The sequence below is a fragment of the Furipterus horrens genome, unplaced genomic scaffold (genome assembly GCF_987537825.1).
Source record: "Furipterus horrens unplaced genomic scaffold, mFurHor1.1.pri manual_scaffold_5, whole genome shotgun sequence".
In the NCBI taxonomy this organism is placed as follows: Eukaryota; Metazoa; Chordata; class Mammalia; order Chiroptera; family Furipteridae; genus Furipterus; species Furipterus horrens.
The window spans coordinates 181,818,937-181,836,007 of NW_028327175.1; the positions used below are offsets into that span (position 1 = coordinate 181,818,937).

At 41.5% G+C, this 17,071-nt stretch overlaps 1 non-coding gene across 1 annotated transcript; it reads right to left on the reverse strand.

Moving 5' to 3' along the window:
* Positions 1–16,273: 16,273 nt before the first annotated feature.
* LOC150010537 (U6 spliceosomal RNA) lies at positions 16,274–16,380 on the reverse strand. Its single transcript, XR_016511619.1, has one exon. It is a non-coding gene; the product is annotated as a U6 spliceosomal RNA (small nuclear RNA).
* Between the last annotated feature and the right edge of the window lie 691 nt (positions 16,381–17,071).

Consider the following 17,071-nt stretch of genomic DNA (forward strand, 5'->3'; position numbering starts at 1 on the left):
AGAACAAATGTGAGGAGAGATGGAGTCAAAGAATAAGTAAAAGAATGGATCTGGACCAGAAGAGAGAGGACACAAACAGGTGATAATGGAGAGAGGGTCCTGGAAGAGGCAAGGAAATTCATTCAATCTGGGGAGCAGAGGAAGCTCTCAGGTGCAAATGCTGGGTGGCAGATGAAGGAAGTAGCAGAGGAGGGGTCCTTTGGGGCCTCTCACCAGCATTATGGCCAAAGCGTAGAGCCAGTGGAACAGCTGGTCTAGATCTGCTCTCCCAGAGGTTTCCATTATCTGGGAAATAAAGGAAAATGAAAGTTGTGAGGAGCTGTGAGGGGTGGCCTTCACCAAGACTGAGGGTTGTTCACATCATCCTGAGCCTCCCTTAGCTGGAAGTTCTGGAGGAACAGACAGATAGGTTTCAGGTCCTCAGGCTTTGGCAACCCTTCAGGTGCCAAGGTGATATATATCTTCTCAGAGTCTCTATTATTTTTGTTTTGTTCTGGGGAACAATGAGAAAGGATGGGCATTGCCCCCACTCCTAAAAGCCTCAGGCAGGCTCTCAGCCTGGAGCCTCAGAACTGGGGACAGGGTTTTTTCAGCGGAAGTGGACAGACCCTTGATGCTGGGGGTAGGAAGGCTACAGTTGGGTTCTGGTAATCACGGTGGGGAAAGGGACAGGAAGGCTGAGGGGAGGTAAAGGAGCAGAGGGGACCCAGAAATAGCCAGATCAGTGTCCTGAGCCACTGCAAGGGCAACACTGACCTGGATATTACTGAGATCATTGTCCAGAAGGAAAGTCAAGTGACCACTCATCACTGGCTAGATTGGTTCATTGTTCTCATATCTGCTTTGTGGATATGGCAGGTCAGTGTAGGAAGGGGATTTATTTGGAGCCTAGAAGAGAAAGGAAGGACACATCAGTGACCTACTTCTTTCCTCCACCACCCTGGTCAGGCCTTAGTGAATTCCTCGGTGTGTAGTTCTCCTCGGTGAATATTGGGGAAGGGAAGTCATCATAAAGTGGCCTTCCCTGGATACAAGAGAAGGGCTGCTTAAGAAGCGGAGATGGAACTAGCTCCAGAGAAGAGGGAGTCAGAAAGACAGAATGGGTAAGGCTGGTTGGATTTCCTAAACCTTTGTGGCTTCTCCAATAAAAGAGAGAGTTTCTCCTTTTAGAATGTATACCTTCCCAGGTAGCCGTCAAAGATCTCTCTACTGACACCTTGAAGGTGCATGTTTTCTGGTGGTTTTTTTCTTTCTTATCTGAATTTAAGAAAATAACACACCCATCCAGAGAAAGTCAGGAAGTCACTGACAGATTACCTGAAATGGGAACACATGACTTTTTACCTGGGCACTATATCATATGTAGTGTCTGGTTCATTTCTGCCTTGATATATATTATCTAATGGATGGGAAAACTCATCAATGTTATTTACCGTTTTTTTGTTTTATTTTTGGCTCCCCCCCCCCACTAAAAATTTCTGTTTGTTTTTCTATTACAGTTGTCCCACTTTTTTCCCCACTGCTTCCCCCCACCCTGCCCACCCCTTCTCCCACAGTTAATCCCCAACATGTTGTCCATGTCCATGGGTCATTTATACATATCCTTTTTTTTTTATTCTCTAAGGAAAAATGGGTTTATTAGGAAATCTGAAGATGGGAGTGACATATTTAGTGTGAGAAGACATATTACAGACTATTTTTCTTTTAAAAAAAAGAGAATTTGTAACAATTGTTACAGAGCAGGGTCCCCCCCCCCCCAAAAAAATAAATAAAGTAAAAAAAAAAAAAAAAGATTATAGCGTCGGCCTGCGAGCCAAGTGTCGCTGGTTCGATTCCCAGTCAGGGCACATTACTAGGTTGCACGTCAGGTCCCAGTTGGGGGCACGAGTGAGAGGCAACCACACAGTGATATTTCTCTCCCTCTCCTTCTCCTTTTCCCCCTCTCTAATAAAATAAAATAAAATAAACAATAAATTATTTTTTAAAAATTAAAAAAAAATTAAAAAATTATAGGACATCAGAGTAAAAAGTTCCAAGAAAACAACTAAACCTGTGTTTTGTAAATACAGTCATTTTAAAAATTACAGTTGTGTTTTAAAGGAAATAATTAAGTTTTGGAAAAATACAAGTTATACTAAAAAAAGAGAATTTGGAAGTAAAAGATGATGGAAACAGATCAAAAATGGTAAAAATATACCAGGGAATAATCTTATTTTAATATCTGATTCATTTACTCATTTATATTACAAATAGTAATGAAAGGGAGAGTATAACATTAATTTATGGATAATAGTGCACTGGAAATTTGACAAATATTTCATTTCTGTCTTACACAAAGTCAGGAAGATAGAAAAAAAATGGCCACCATTTTATAGATTGTGAAACTAAGTTTCATAAATATTAAGTGATTTGTCCAATGTCACAAACTTGATAGACTATGGTAACATTGGAATTTAGAGCCCCTCATAGGTGCCATCCAATGTAGTAGCTCTTTTTCATTTTTTTTGAAGATAAGGTAATTGATATAGAATCTCTATGTATCAGTTTTCTATTGCTGCCTTCACAAATTTCCCAGAAATTTAGCAGCTGAAAATAAATCAAATTTTCTGTAGTTCAGAAGTCTAGTGTGTTAGCTGGTTTCTCTGCTATGAGTCTCATAAGACCTATATCAAAGTGTTGACAGGTCTAAGTTTCTTTCTGGAAGCTCTAGTGAACAATTCATTCTTATATACATGTCCTTTGACTAGACCCTTCCCCTTCTTACTCCGCTTCTCTCCCTCCCCTCTCACCCCCTTGTCACTGTTAGTCTGCTCCTTGTTTACATGCCTTTGGTTCAATTTTGCTCGTTTGTTTGTGTTGTTCATTAGTTTTCTGTACTAGATGATATCATATGGTATTTTTCATGGCCTGGCTTATTTCAATAAGCATACTTCTCTCTAGTTCCATCCATGTTGTTGCAAATGGCAGGAGTTCCTTCTTTCTCTCTGCTACATAGTATTCCATTGTGTAAATGTACCACAGTTTTTTGATTCACTCATCTACAAATGGGCACTTAGGTTGTTTCCAGCACTTGGGTATTGTAAACAGTGCTGCTATGAACACAGGGGTACATAGGTTCTTTTGAATTGGTGTTTCAGGATTCTTCAGGCATAATCCTAGCAATGCAGAAGTTTAACTGGAACTGGTAGTGGGCTCTTTACTCCATGTTTGTCACTTTTGTTAGCCTTGTCCATCCTTAACTCAAAGAGAGCAGGAAGAAAATCTGTGGTCAATTCATTTATCCCCTGTGAATAGTTGTTTTTTGGTTTTCTTATTATTATTTATTTATTTATTTATTTATTTATTTATTTTCCTCACCTAAAGACATGCTTATTGATTTTAGAGGGAGTGGAAGGGAGGGAGAGAAACGTTGATGTGAGAGAGAAATATCGATTGGTTGCCTCTTGTACACGCCCCAGTGGGTCAGAACCTGATCAAGAATTGACCAGGTGGTGGGTTTATAGGACGATGCACCAGCCAACTGACCACACTGGCCAGGGCTGTTTTTTGTTTTGTTTTGTTTTGTTTTTAAGCATAACTCCAAGTGGTCATGTAGGTGGGGTCAGCTGAGGAGCCATCAAAAAAACAAGAGGAGCCCTGGCTGCTGTGGTTCAGTGGATTGAGCGTTGGCCTACAAGCCAAGTGTCGCTGGTTCGATTCCCAGTCAGGGCACATGATTAGGTTGCATGTCAGGTCCCCAGTTGGGGGCACGAGTGAGAGGCAACCACACAGTGATGTTTCTCTCCCTCTCTTTCTCCTTTCCCCTCTCTCTAAAAATAAAATAAATAAACAAACAAATAAATTATTATTTTTAATTAAAAAATAAAAACAAGAGGGGAACTGTTTTTAGTCAATCCCAAGTCTGCCCTGCCTCTTCCGACTCTGTCCCCCAACTTCAATTCCCTATCATGACTTTGTGAAGCCCTGGTCATCCCTTTCCATTGCTCACATATCCCACACAGCATTCTCAAAGTAATGGATTCTGAGCTTGTGTATATTGATGATCAAGTCCAATGAGTACCAATACTCTGAAATTCTTAAAAGCTGAATTCAGCAAATCTTATGTACTGTAAATTCTGTTGACATCCTAATATCCTCCAGCTGGGTAGTTACATCCAGGGTGGGGGGTGGGAATGGGGTGGTAGTACAAGAATAAGAGCTGGAGCTGGGGGATACTCCACCCCATACCTGCCACAATGTCTATGCTTTCTTGTCCACTATCTCTGGGATACTGTAGAGAGACTGTGGGTGCCCTAATGGAACCTAAGTTTCTCTAACCCCCAAATCCATTTGACTGATTCTAGAAAAGAGGGGACTAGGTGTCGACCTTACTAGACCTCCTTGAAATGAGATCCTTCAGCCTTCGTGGCTTTCATAAAAATCTTTTCCTAAGGGGACTATTTCTGCATGAAACTGAGGAAATAGAGAGGTGAGAATAACCAATTGGGAGATGCTCAGATATAGCCATGTTGGTAATAAGGGGGAACATGAATGGTTGCCCTAGTTGGGGTCTTCAGACCAGGGCTAAGAGGAGAGGACAAACAACCTCTCATTGTGGCAACTGCTAGCTGCCCTTTCATTGTGGACCAGGGCTAGCTCAAGTTTCCCAGGTTTTTTAAATTTTCAAATTTTCACCAGACTAGTGACTTGGAAACATTGGGTCTCTTTCCCCATAATAATCAACTGTGAAATATTTGAAAGAAAAAAGTACCATGTAATTGTCTTTAGGGAGACCTTAACAGGGGAGAACTGATGTCCCACTCAGCATCCAGTCTAGAGGCATGAAGAGCCCCAGGGATTAAATGGGTAGACAGTAAGCAGGCTGAGGCTCTTGCAATTTGTAGGAAGAAAGAGGTGGGGGCCTGGAGGATTACCAACTGCAAGACTTGTAGGGCTCCCAATTCAGGAAGATAATACCCAGAATGGAAAAGAAAAAAACCCAGCTGAATGGTGAGGCCCTTTTAAGAAATGAGAAAACAGAGCTCAGAAACCTAGCTTGGATTAGCAAAAGGACCTTTCTGGGAGCTTAACCCTGATGGCTTCCCTAACATATTAAGACACCTCCCATCTTCAAGAAGAGTCCCATTTAATTGGTGATCATATAGGGGTTCATTTTCAAAAAAAGTAACAATGATATCAGTTCACTGATATCTGGGAGCTGGAGAAAGAAAAGGGGGTGAGCAAGGACTGGGATAATATGCCTTGCTGACTCACTTGCCTCATGTTAGTAGAAACTCTCCTCCCCGCCCCACTGCAAATCCTGACATGAACTAGACACAATGCCCTCACATTTTTTTATAGAGAACAAAGGTCTGGATTTTCCCAATACTGGCCCTTCCCAACCACCATTTGTGTATCTACTTCAGTTTAAAGGCTCTCAGGAGCTAGGTGGGAATCAAGGTCTTCCCCATCATAAAGGGGCTTCTTAAAGTAGGGACAGATTTCTTCTCTCAAACTCAGGGACTCTCCAAGTTTGGGCTTAGATCTCCTCAATAAATTGGAAACTATAGTGGGTTGAATTGTGGTGCTCAAAAGATACGTCTATCCAGAACCTCAGAATGTGACCTTATTTGGAATAAGGGTCCTTGCAGATGTAATTAAGGTAAGGATCTGAAAAGCAGATCATCCTGGATTAGGGTGAGCCCTAAATCCGATAACGAGTATCCTTATAAGACAGAAAAAAAGAAAATAGAGGTTCAGAAGGAGAAGGCCACATGAAGACAGAAGCAGAGTTTGGAGAGATGGGGCTACAAGCTGAGGAATACCAAGGGTTGCTGCCAGCCACCAGAAGCTTGAAAAAGGCATAGGACTTATTCTCCCCCAGAGCTTCCAGAGCATTCCAATGCTGCAGACACCTTGACTTTGAACTTCCGGCCTCCAGAACTTGTTTTAAGTCACCAAGTTTGTGGTAATTTGTTATAGCAATACTAGAAAGCTAGTATACCTCCCAAGAACGAGGTCAGGTTTTCCTAAAGGTGGGGTGTATATCTTGATTGAGGCTAAGGTCCGTTTCTCTAACTCTATTATGCACAGGAGTAATCTGAGGCTTCAGAGAAGGAAAACTCTGACTCCAAAAAACCTCCGCTGCCTTGCGGCATACCTCTTCAGGGGAAAGGCTAAGGGAGTAAACCCCGACAGAAAATCCGGAGCCGGAGTCCCTAAGGCGGTTTGACGTTGTAGTCAACACCGGCAACTCCTGCGGCGCACCTGAAGCCAAGCTGTATTGACTCCGTCTTTCCCTTGGACCCTTCAGCTGCGAAGAGAGGGGGGGTCTGCTGCATGGGCAACAGCAGACCCTCCATATTACCCTGCCCAGGCTCTGTAGCTTCAGCGTCATCACAAGATGTCGATTCAACACGGGAGGAGACAGATACCATGTCACTCCCGAGTCGGACTGCGCAGCCATTCTCGGCGGTGCAGATGGACTCTTGAGAAGCTACACCATCGTCTCTCGAGACGGACGGCTGCCGACGAATCTGAGGCTTAGAGGTTAAATGACTAAGTAAAGTACAGCAGAATTATATCATACGAAGGGGGTTCTAAATCAATGCAGATATCAAAAATTGAATTTAGTCAAAACATGGAAATTCTTTATACCACCCATAAAATAAAGATGACCTCTCTCTTTTTAAATTTTTATTTACTGATTTTTAGAGAGAGGAAGGGGGAGAGGAAATATCAATTTGTTGTTCCACTTATTTATGCATTCATTGGTTTATTCTTGTATGTGCCCTGACCAGGTATCGAACCTAGAACCTTGGCATTTCAGGATGATGCTCTAACTGAGGATTGCAGCCTATTGCTGTTGCAATGGTTGAGCACCGTATTTGGAAGTTGGTTTGCTTTTAGGGTCCATGTTGTGTGAAAAATGCTTGAATCATTGAACTTACACATATTGTAACTAAGATTCCACCTCTCTTCTCATCCTGTCAGTTGTTTAGAATCACTTCTGGCTGATTGTATATGGCCGTACTGGCCCTAAGTTAAATGTGCCGTTGATGTGACTCCATTGTGGGTTGAAGCGAGATTTAAACCTAATAGCTATGCTGCCCTGCTAAGCAGTTGTCCTTCCAGCTTGGGGGAACTGACTGTTATTGATGTGGGCCTGCTTTTTTCCTGAGCCTGCTTTGGGTCCCCCATACACAGCCACTCCCCAAACCTATCCCTCTCTCACTCTCAATCAAATCAGACAAGGATTCTAGACTGAGGGTTGTTTTTGTTTTTGTTTTAAGATTTTATTTATTTATTTATTTTAGAGAGGGAAAGAAAAGGAGAAAGAGAGGGAGAGAAACATCGATGTGCAAGAGAAACATCGATTGATTGCCTCTCACATGCCCCCAGCTGGGAGCCTGGCCCACAACCCAGGCATGTGCCCTGACTGGGAATTCAACAAGTGACCCCTTGGTTCACAGGCCAGCACTCAATCCACTGAATCATACCAGCCAGGGCTAGCCTGAGCTCTTGATGCTGTGATATTGTGATTTATAGTAAGAAATGTATATAGGAGTTGCAAAAGGAGGGTTAGAGTTGTTTGTATGAAAAAAGACCTGCAGCCTATGATTATTACAAACAATAGCTTTACTAACTCAAAAGAATGGCACAGTGCACCTAGGTACAATCTCGTAAGTGGTCAAATTGCCAGCCTTCATTTACCCATTCATGTAGTCTACTTGCTATACTCAAGCACACATTGGCACAGAGTTCTTTATTGTCATCAGTTTCTTGACCTGCTTCTCTTATGCAGTGAATCATATCATCCCCAGTATGTGGTTTTCTTGAAAAAGCTTTATCTTTGCAACATCACAAAAGAAGTCTATTGGAGTGAGATCTGGTGCATTGGCCCTTGGCAACCTGTGCACCTGTTGGGTAATTGTTCATCAAGAAACTCACGCACTAGCCCTGGCTGGTGTGGCTCAGTGGATTGAGCGCCGGCCCTGCGAAGCAAACGGTCACTGGTTCGATACCCAGTCAGGGCACATGCCTGGGTTACGGGCCAAGTCCCCAGTTGGGGGCACATGAGAGGCAACCACACACTAATGTTTCTCTCCTCTTTCTCCCTCTCTCTAAAAATGAATAAATTAAATCTTAAAGAAGAAGAAATCATTATCATGCTGTCTCTATAACTGTGGTAAAACAGTGTCCCTCAGCATGGTAAGATACAGGTTGTGTGTAAGAGTAATATGGAAGAAATAGGTCCAAGTACCCCTTTACATGAAAGACCAACCCATACTGTAATTCCCCAGCTGATTCAACTGTCCTTCTGTGGTTACATGGGGGTTTTCTCTTGAATAGTAGACACAGTTGTGCCGATTTACAGCACCTGAAAGTTTAAAATGAGCTTTGTCAGACCATGTAATTTTATCAGTAATGCTATTGTCTTGTCTTTCTTCATGCAGAGCTACTTCACAGAATTGTAAACAGTGAGCCAAATCATCTTTTAATAACCCATGAAGCCATATTGGCCGATACATTTTCATTGCAGCAGACAACTCAGAGATCTACAGGAAATGCCTAACTTAATAGAAGCTCTTTGTTTTGAGTTTTTTGGGCTCTTTCTGAATGCTTGACTCATAAACATTTCATATTCCTGGGTGGTGATAATGACCGAATGACCACTTTTTGGAGCATTACCGATGGATTGTTTCATTGAATTTATCATGTATTCTATAATTTGTCTACTTGGTGAAGGTGTATGAAATTCTTGAGCCCATTTCTGTTTAACCTTTTAGGCATTATCTGTCTTCCAGTATTGTTTAAGTATCCACTTTGGTTGGTCATTGGTTAAATTACCAACCATCATTACCAGAAGATAAATCATAAGTAAGGATACAAAATAATAACAACAACAATAATAAGACAAATAATACAACTAAGTAATACAATAATTTATAAATAAACAATGCAAGAATATTTTGGGTATTCATAACTTTTGCCCACCCCTGTAGTTGGTCTTGGTCCGCACTTCTGGCAGAGAGCTTCAAAAACCCTTGGAATTTCCTAAATGATAAGAGCAATAAATGTGTCTTAATATTCATAACAAACCCCTTTCACCTCACCTGAGTTTAGTTTAATGAAGTCACATTTGGAAAGCACCTAAAGTGGGGCATTGGTTGTTAGGGAGCTAACCTGTGATTAAAGATTTGGAATTTTCATTCCTATAACCCTGACTTCCAATGGCCAATGTTTTAACCAATTGTACCTATGTAATGAAGCCCCCATAAAAACCCAAAGGGATGGTATTTGGAGTGCTTCCAGGGTAGTGAACCAAAACAGATTCATGTGTTGGGAGGGTGGCAAACCCCAAACTCCATGGGGACCCTTCCAGACCTCACTCTACGTATCTCTCTATCTGCCTATTCTTTCAAATTGTTTTTTAAAAAAATTGAGTGACTGCCCTGGCTGGTGTGGTTCTGTGGATTGAGCGCTGGCCTGCAAACTGGAAGGTCACAGGTTCAATCCCTGGTCAGAGCACATGCCTGGAGTGCAGGTGTTTGAGAGGAAACTGATCAATTTCTCTCTTGCACATGTTTCTCTGCCTCTCTCCTCCCTTCCCCTCTCTCCAAAAATAAATAAACAGAATCTTTTAAAAAATCGAACTGAGTAAATTTAAAGATCTAATGACTTTATTCAATGATTCATGAATGAAGCAGCATCTATCCATCATAGAAAGGGGCTCCGAGGAGCTCAGTAAAATGAAGGCTTTTATAGGCAGAAAGGGTGGGACAAGGAAATCATAAACAAAAGAAAGGATTTTTTCAGGCAAGGTCACTTTCCTTTGGGGGAAGTGGGGGGGGTCTATCTTGCATATTACCTCACTAGTCCTGATAGGTAATTACAGATTGACTAGTTAAAAGTCACATTCCTGGGAGAAGCTGAAACTGCAATTAAGTTTGCCAGTGTGGGGCTTAGCACAAGTGACTTCATTTGGAGCCTGTTGTTTCTTTCTAACAGTATCCTTTAATATTCTTGGTAATAAACTGGTAACCTAATAGGTAAACTGGTTTCCTAAGTTTTGTGAGATGCTCTAGCAAATTAAACTGAGTAGAAGGTCATGTGAATGTTCAATTTATAGCCAGTCAGTCAGAGGCACAGGTAACAACCTGGACTTGTGATTGGTGTCTGAAATGGGGGTCACTCTTGTAGAATGACACCCTTAACCTGTGGGATCTGATACTATTTTCCAGGTAGACAGTGTTAAAACTGAGTTGAATTGTGGGACACCCAGTTGGTGCCAGTGAATTGCTTGGTGGTATTGAAAAAGACAGAACGGACATGGAGGACAAGGCACATGTTGATCCCCAGCAAGGTCCTGAAGTCTGTGGGAGACGGGATGACAATAAACGACCAAAGCCCCCCACCTCTCCTAATGCAGGCTGTTTCCATCTCACCCAGCAGGTTGGATCAGATTTTTCTGATGGGCTTCTATCCATAGGTAGTGTTTATATCCATGCCCTGGGAGGTAGAGGGAGCAGGGTCAGGATACCAGGAGTAAGGGAAAGTTTGAGGGAAGGGGGTTTCCTGCCCAGAAATGATCCCTAGGGAGAAGAGACAGAAATGAGGTTGAGTGAGCTGCCATCAATCATCTGTGACTGTGATGCCTGGAATCTGATACTCCTGTGGGTGTGACCCAGGCTCTCTGGGAGATTGGGAGTCGGGGTGGGATCTGAGTCTGGCCCAGAGGGAAATTCCCAGGGTAGAGCGAGAGTTAAGTCCATGCCTGGAGGATGACTTAAGGGAGGAGGAGAGAAAGTTGTACTTATTATTTCTGAGGGAGTAGCTGCTGTAGGAAATGGCCTCACGCAACTGTTTATTGCTTATGAAACTGCAGATATTCCAGCTCCTAGGGAGACAAGACAGGAGGGAAAAGGGGAGGGAACTCAAGTCCAGGTCAGAATGTGGAGAGAGGTCAAGAAAGTCAAGAAAGGAGAATGGGGTGTAAGACAGGTGGAGGTGTGTGAAAGTTAGGAGGGGATAGATGGAGGTGGGGGGTCAGGAGTGAGAGAGGAAAAGGGAAGAGATGTCAGGGCAGATGAGAGAAACCAGGACATGGTCAATGGTTGGGTTTGGGGAGTTCTGGGTGATGGGGCCCAGATAGTCAAAGTGGGAGCAAATTGAATGGGGTTGTGGGGGGGTGGGGGCGGTGTCACAGGTTAGGATGGGATCTTCCTGAGGAGACCAGAGGTGGTTCCCGACCTGAGGGACCAGCTTTCAGACATGAGGAGTGGGCACTGGGTAGGCGAAGGTGAGCATACAGGAGAAGCGAGGTCATGGCCAGCAGGAAGCAGGTAGGCAGGCACTGGGAACTGGACTGATGGAACTAATAGCCTCTGCAGAACTCACACAGGCTGAAGCCAGACAGGAAAAGCACTAGACCAAGATGAGGCAAACACCAGGCACCCTTATGTAGCCAGACTCATATTTCAAGACCTGGGAGCAGGGCAGAAGGGAATGTGGTCTTATGCTTTAGCTGGACATCTGGTTACCTACTAACACATCCTACCTTCTATGTGTGCAGGACAGGGAGGGGCAGTGACAGAGGAGGCCTTTGGAGGCCAGACCAGCAAACATACCTCCCCTTACCTTCTTGTAGCTGTCCAACTTGCTATCCTTATTTTTTATGCTCTCAGCAAGTTTTGGTTCAGTGGGGAAGGATGCAGAGTGGTAAAGCAGAATGAACCCAGTCCAGCACCTACTGAGCAAAGGAGGACTGTCTCTCCTGCACCCATTCCTTATACCATCCAGGAAGCATCCTGATATACTGACACAAGATAGGAGGGCTCTGATGGGGTGCTCCAGAGCCTCTCTACTTGACTGCTAGGATAGCTTCCTTGTTTTGCAATCTCTGAGTTCCTAACTCTCCATTCCTCCACTCCAATCCTCCCCCACATCCCACTCAGGGTCCCTTCCATTCCCATTCCTGTGGACTTCGGAGCATTCGACCTCCTGGCAATGAGCTGGCTGGAAGACAGGAGATGGAGGAATTATTTCTGAACTTACTAAACTCTTGATTATCAATTCCTCCTTTTAACAACCCTAGAAGACAGATGCTGTTATTATCCCCATTTTAGAGATGAGGAACAAGCTCAGGTTAAATAACTTGTTCAGGGTTACCCACCTATGAAAGGTTGGGCCAGGATTCAAGACAGGGGCATTTAGAGCTAGAGGCCATGCTCTGAACCATAGTGCTGTGATTACTCCAGGGACCCCCACCTTAGTTCACAGCACTAGCACCCCGTCATTTCCTCCAAATTTCAACATTGCCTTCCATCCTTCCTACTCACTCACTCCTCAGATTCAGTGAACTGCCAAACTGTATCTATACTCCTCCTTTCCCTAGACGCACCACAAAGGCCCTAATTCAGGTCTTTTACTTTCCACCAGGATGCTGTCTCATTTTTATGCTTAGTATTTGTTGTTATAAAGGTAGCATAAATACATTAAAGGAAATTTGAAAAATGGCAGAGAAAAATCCACCTAGAATTCAATCATCTTATTACCACCATTGTACTTTCTTCTTGTGTATTTTTTCCTACGAATAGACTTTACATAATTACAGTCAGTTTGTACTATAATTTATCATACTTTTTCAGTTAACATTTATAAGTGTTTTTTCACATTCTTTTAACTTCTTGGTAAACATCATTTTGATGGCTGTGTAGCATTCCATTGTTAGGACGTCCCATAGCTAACCAAGCCATCTTCCTATCCATCACTTTCTGGAGTTTCCAAATTTTCTGTAGCATAAGCAATGCTGTGATTCCCAAAAATGGAATTAGTGGGTCAATTAGTGCGCACATTAACACAGGTTGCTTTTCTGGGAGATTACCTTACTCAAAATGTATGAGATTCTAGTCTCTTCACATTATTCCCAGTACTGGGTAAGATCACTGAAAATCTTTGTCTCTTGGTGGGTAGATAGGAGGTATGGTAGGGATAAATGGTGAGGCAAGAAGACTTGACTTGGGGTGGTGAACACACAGTACAATATACAGATGATATATTATAGAACTGTACACCTGAAACCTATATAATTTTATTAACCAATGTCACCGCAATAAATTCAATAAAAAAGAAAAAAAAAAAGAAAATCTTTCCCTCTTTAGTATGATTTTGTATACATACTTCAAGAACAGGTAAAACTGGCCCCAGCTGGTGTGGCTGGAGCATCATCCCATACACCAAAAGGTTGCGAGTTCAATTTTGGTCAAGGCACATACCTCGGTTGTGGGTTTGATCCCTAGTCAGGGGTGCCTATGATAGGCAACCAATCGATGTTTCTCTCTCACATGGATGTTTCTCTCTCTCAAATCAATAAACATATTAAAAATAAATAAATAAATAAAACAGGCAAAACTAGCCCTGACCAGGTAGCTCAGTTAGTTAGAACATCATCCTGATATGCCAAGGTTGTGGGTTCTATCTCCAGTCAGGGCACATGCAAAAATCAACCAATGAATGTATAAGTAAGTGAAACAACAAACTGATGTTTTTCTCTCTCTCCCTTTCTCTAAAATCAATAAATAAAACTTCTTAAGAAGAAGGCAAAACTAATTATGGTGTTAAAAAATCAGGACAGTAGTTACCCTTGGAGGGAAGAAAATTATTGAAAAGGGTCATGAGGAAGATTTCTGGGGAGCTGATAATGTTCTACTTCTTGATCTCAGCACTGGTTACAGAGTATGTTCAGTTTTAGAAAACTTGTCAAGTTGTACATTTATTATATGTGTACTTTTCTGTATGTTATACTGCAACACAAAGTCTACCAAGCATGCCAAAAGCACAAGCAAGAGAAAAACTAGATAATTGGGACTTTGTCAAAGTTTAAAACTTTTGTGTTCCAAAAAGCACCCTTAAAAAAGTGAGAAGACAATCCACAGAGTGAAAAAATATTTGAAAGTCATATATCTGATAAAAGACTTGTATCTAGAATATATAAATAACTCTTAAAACTCAATATAAAGACAACTCTATTTAAAAATGGGCAAAGGGCCCTGGCTGGGTAGCTCAGTTGGTTAGAGCATTGTCCCAGTACACCAGGGTTGCGAGTTCAATCTTTGGTCAGAGCACATATAAGAAGCGACCGATTAATGCATAAATAAGTGGAACAACAAATCAATGTTTCTCTCCCCCGACCCCCCCTCTCTCTCTCAAAAAAAAAAAAAAAAATCAATTAAAAAAATTTTTAATGGCCAAAAGACTTTAAGACATTTCTTCAGATACAAAAATGGCTAATAAGTACATGAAAATATGCTCAACATTATTAGTCATCAGGGAAATGCAAATCAAAACCATAATGAGATACCAAGTCCCATACTCCAGGATGGCTATAATAACAAAGGCAGAAAATAACAAATGTTGGGGAAGATATAGAGAAATTAGTCTTCATATATTTCTGATGGGAATGCAAAATGGTACAGCCACTTTGGAAAGCAGTCTGGCATTTGCTCAAAATGTTAAACATGAAATTACCATATAACCAAGCAATTCCACTCTTAGGTATATATCAATGAGGAATCAAAATATGTGTCTACACAAATATGTGTACACAAATGTGTATAGTAGCATTATTCATAAAATCCAAAAAGTAGAAACAACCCAAATTTCCATCAACTGACAAATGTATAAAGTAAAATGTAGTCTATCTATACAATGAAATATTTGGCAATAAAAAGAAATGGAATACCGGTACATGCTATAACATGGATAAATCTTGAAAACAGTCTGCTAAGCGATAAAAGCTAGTCATAAAAGACCACATATGTATAATTCCATTTATTTAACATGTCCAAAATAGGCAAATTTATAAATACATAAAGTAGATTACTGGTTGCCTGGAGGTAGGATAGCGGGGGAAATTGTTGAGTGACTGGTAATGGGTATGGATTTTCTTTTTGCAGTGATGAAAACATTTTAAAATGGGTGTGGTGCCCTGACTGGGTGGCTCAGTTGCAGTTGGTTGAAGCATTGTCCCGTATACCAAAAGGTTGCGGGTTTGATCCCCAGCCAAGGCACATACCTAGGTTGCAAGCTTGATTCCCACCCAGTTGGGGCACTAGTTGGGGCATGTACAGGAGGCAACTGATCGATGTTTCTCTCTCACATCAATGTTTCTCCCTCACATCAATGTTTCTCCCTCTGTCTCCCTTTCTCTCTCTATAAAATCAATGAAAACATATCCTTGGGTGGATGATTAAATAAAAAATGCTGTGGTGATGGTTGAACAACACTATGAATATACTAAAAGCCATTTAATTGTACACTTTAAATGGATAAGTTGTATGATATGTGAGTTATATCTCAATAGAAGTGTTATATATATATATATTTTAAATTTACCAGAGAAAATACCTTTGTTAGTTTAATGAACCAAAAAAGAGCTATGTTATTTTAATATACAATCATTTATTTGCTATACAATCATTTATTTACTGTTTTTATGTTATTCTTAGTACTTCCTTCTCTGAAATTGTCCTTTACCCATTTATCTTGAGGAATCTCTTTTCTTAAACCTATTTTGCATGAATTAGTTTTACAAAAAGATTGTAACTCATCGTATTTGCTGTAAATATATCTCCCAGTGTGCCCACCATCCTTTTGGGGGGTGGGAATCTGGGGGATGGAAATCTAATTTATTTATTTATTACTTTTTAAAAATTATTTTTATTTTTATTTTTGGGGGGGACCCCCACTCCGTAACAATTCCCCCCTCTCAGACTTAAGACCCTTTATAATCTTATAAAGGACAATGGGCAAAGGTCTCGTGCTCCTCTAGCTGCTTCATCCTACCTACCCTTGGGTCCAGAAATCCCTAATAAGAGTGAGGGTGTGGAGGGGAGGGTGGCCTTTCCACCTGGGGAAGGATCTTGCAGGTCAGTTGGCTGTCCCCAGGCAATGGCATGCTCGGTTTAATGAGCTGGCATCATTGTTGTATTCTGGGGACAAGAGATTTGGCAACAGGGTTAAAAGGCATCATTAAAACCATAACCACTAGATGATAAAAGGCAGGGATTAATTTTTCAATGTCCCACATTAGGAAAAAAAAATGCTTCTTTGGAGGAAGGTATACAAGGCACATCACACCTGTCCAAAGCCCTTTTGCCCACTATACTCAGTTTGGGCTGAGGGAAATATTTTAGGTTTCCCCCATCTCAGACTTCTGGGCCCTTTCTGTCCAAGCCATTAGGATAGAAAAGAGAAACCAGTTTTAAAGTGAAGCCCACAAACCACCCAATACAAAAATATGGAACGCTTCACGAATTTGCATGTCATCCTTGAGCAGGGGCCATGCTAATCTTCTCTGTATCATTCCAATTTTAGTATATGTGCTGCCAAAGCGAGCACTAATTTATTTTTTTTAAGATTTTATTTATTTTTAGAGAGAGGGGAAGGGAAAGAGAAAGCGAGGGAAAGAAACATCAATGTGTGAGAGAAACATCAATCGGCTGCCTCGACCAGGGACTGAACCTTCAACTCAGGCATATGCCCTGACTGGTGACCCTTAGGCTTGCAATATGACACCCAACCAGCTGAACCACACCAGTCAGGGCTGTTTTTTACTTATACACACACTTAAAAATGTTAAAAATTTAGTCAGTATGTAGTCAAGTTGATCATTCTTCTATTAAGGTGAAATTCACTCCTTTCAATTTCTTCTACGGTATTTAAACGTTCAAGTTTGTCCTCCCCACACATATTCCTAGGAGGCTGATGAATATTATTCTATGTTATTTTCTTCTAATTATATTTGCTTACATTTACTTCATGGCCTCCTAAATGGTCCATCCTCTCTAGTCCTATAAACCATGCCAAACTAATCTTATTTAAAAACAGATCTAATTAAGTCACTTCTCTGTTCAAAAACTGTTGGTGGTTTCCCACTGCCTATAAAATTAAGTTTAAACTTCTCAGTCTGTCATTCAAAACTCTCTACTGTGGAAGTCAGTTTTACTAATTCCTTCATCCAGCAATGTACCCACCATTCCTTCCCTTGACACTTTTAAGTTCCCACAGTGTACCCCTTGCTGCTACAGCT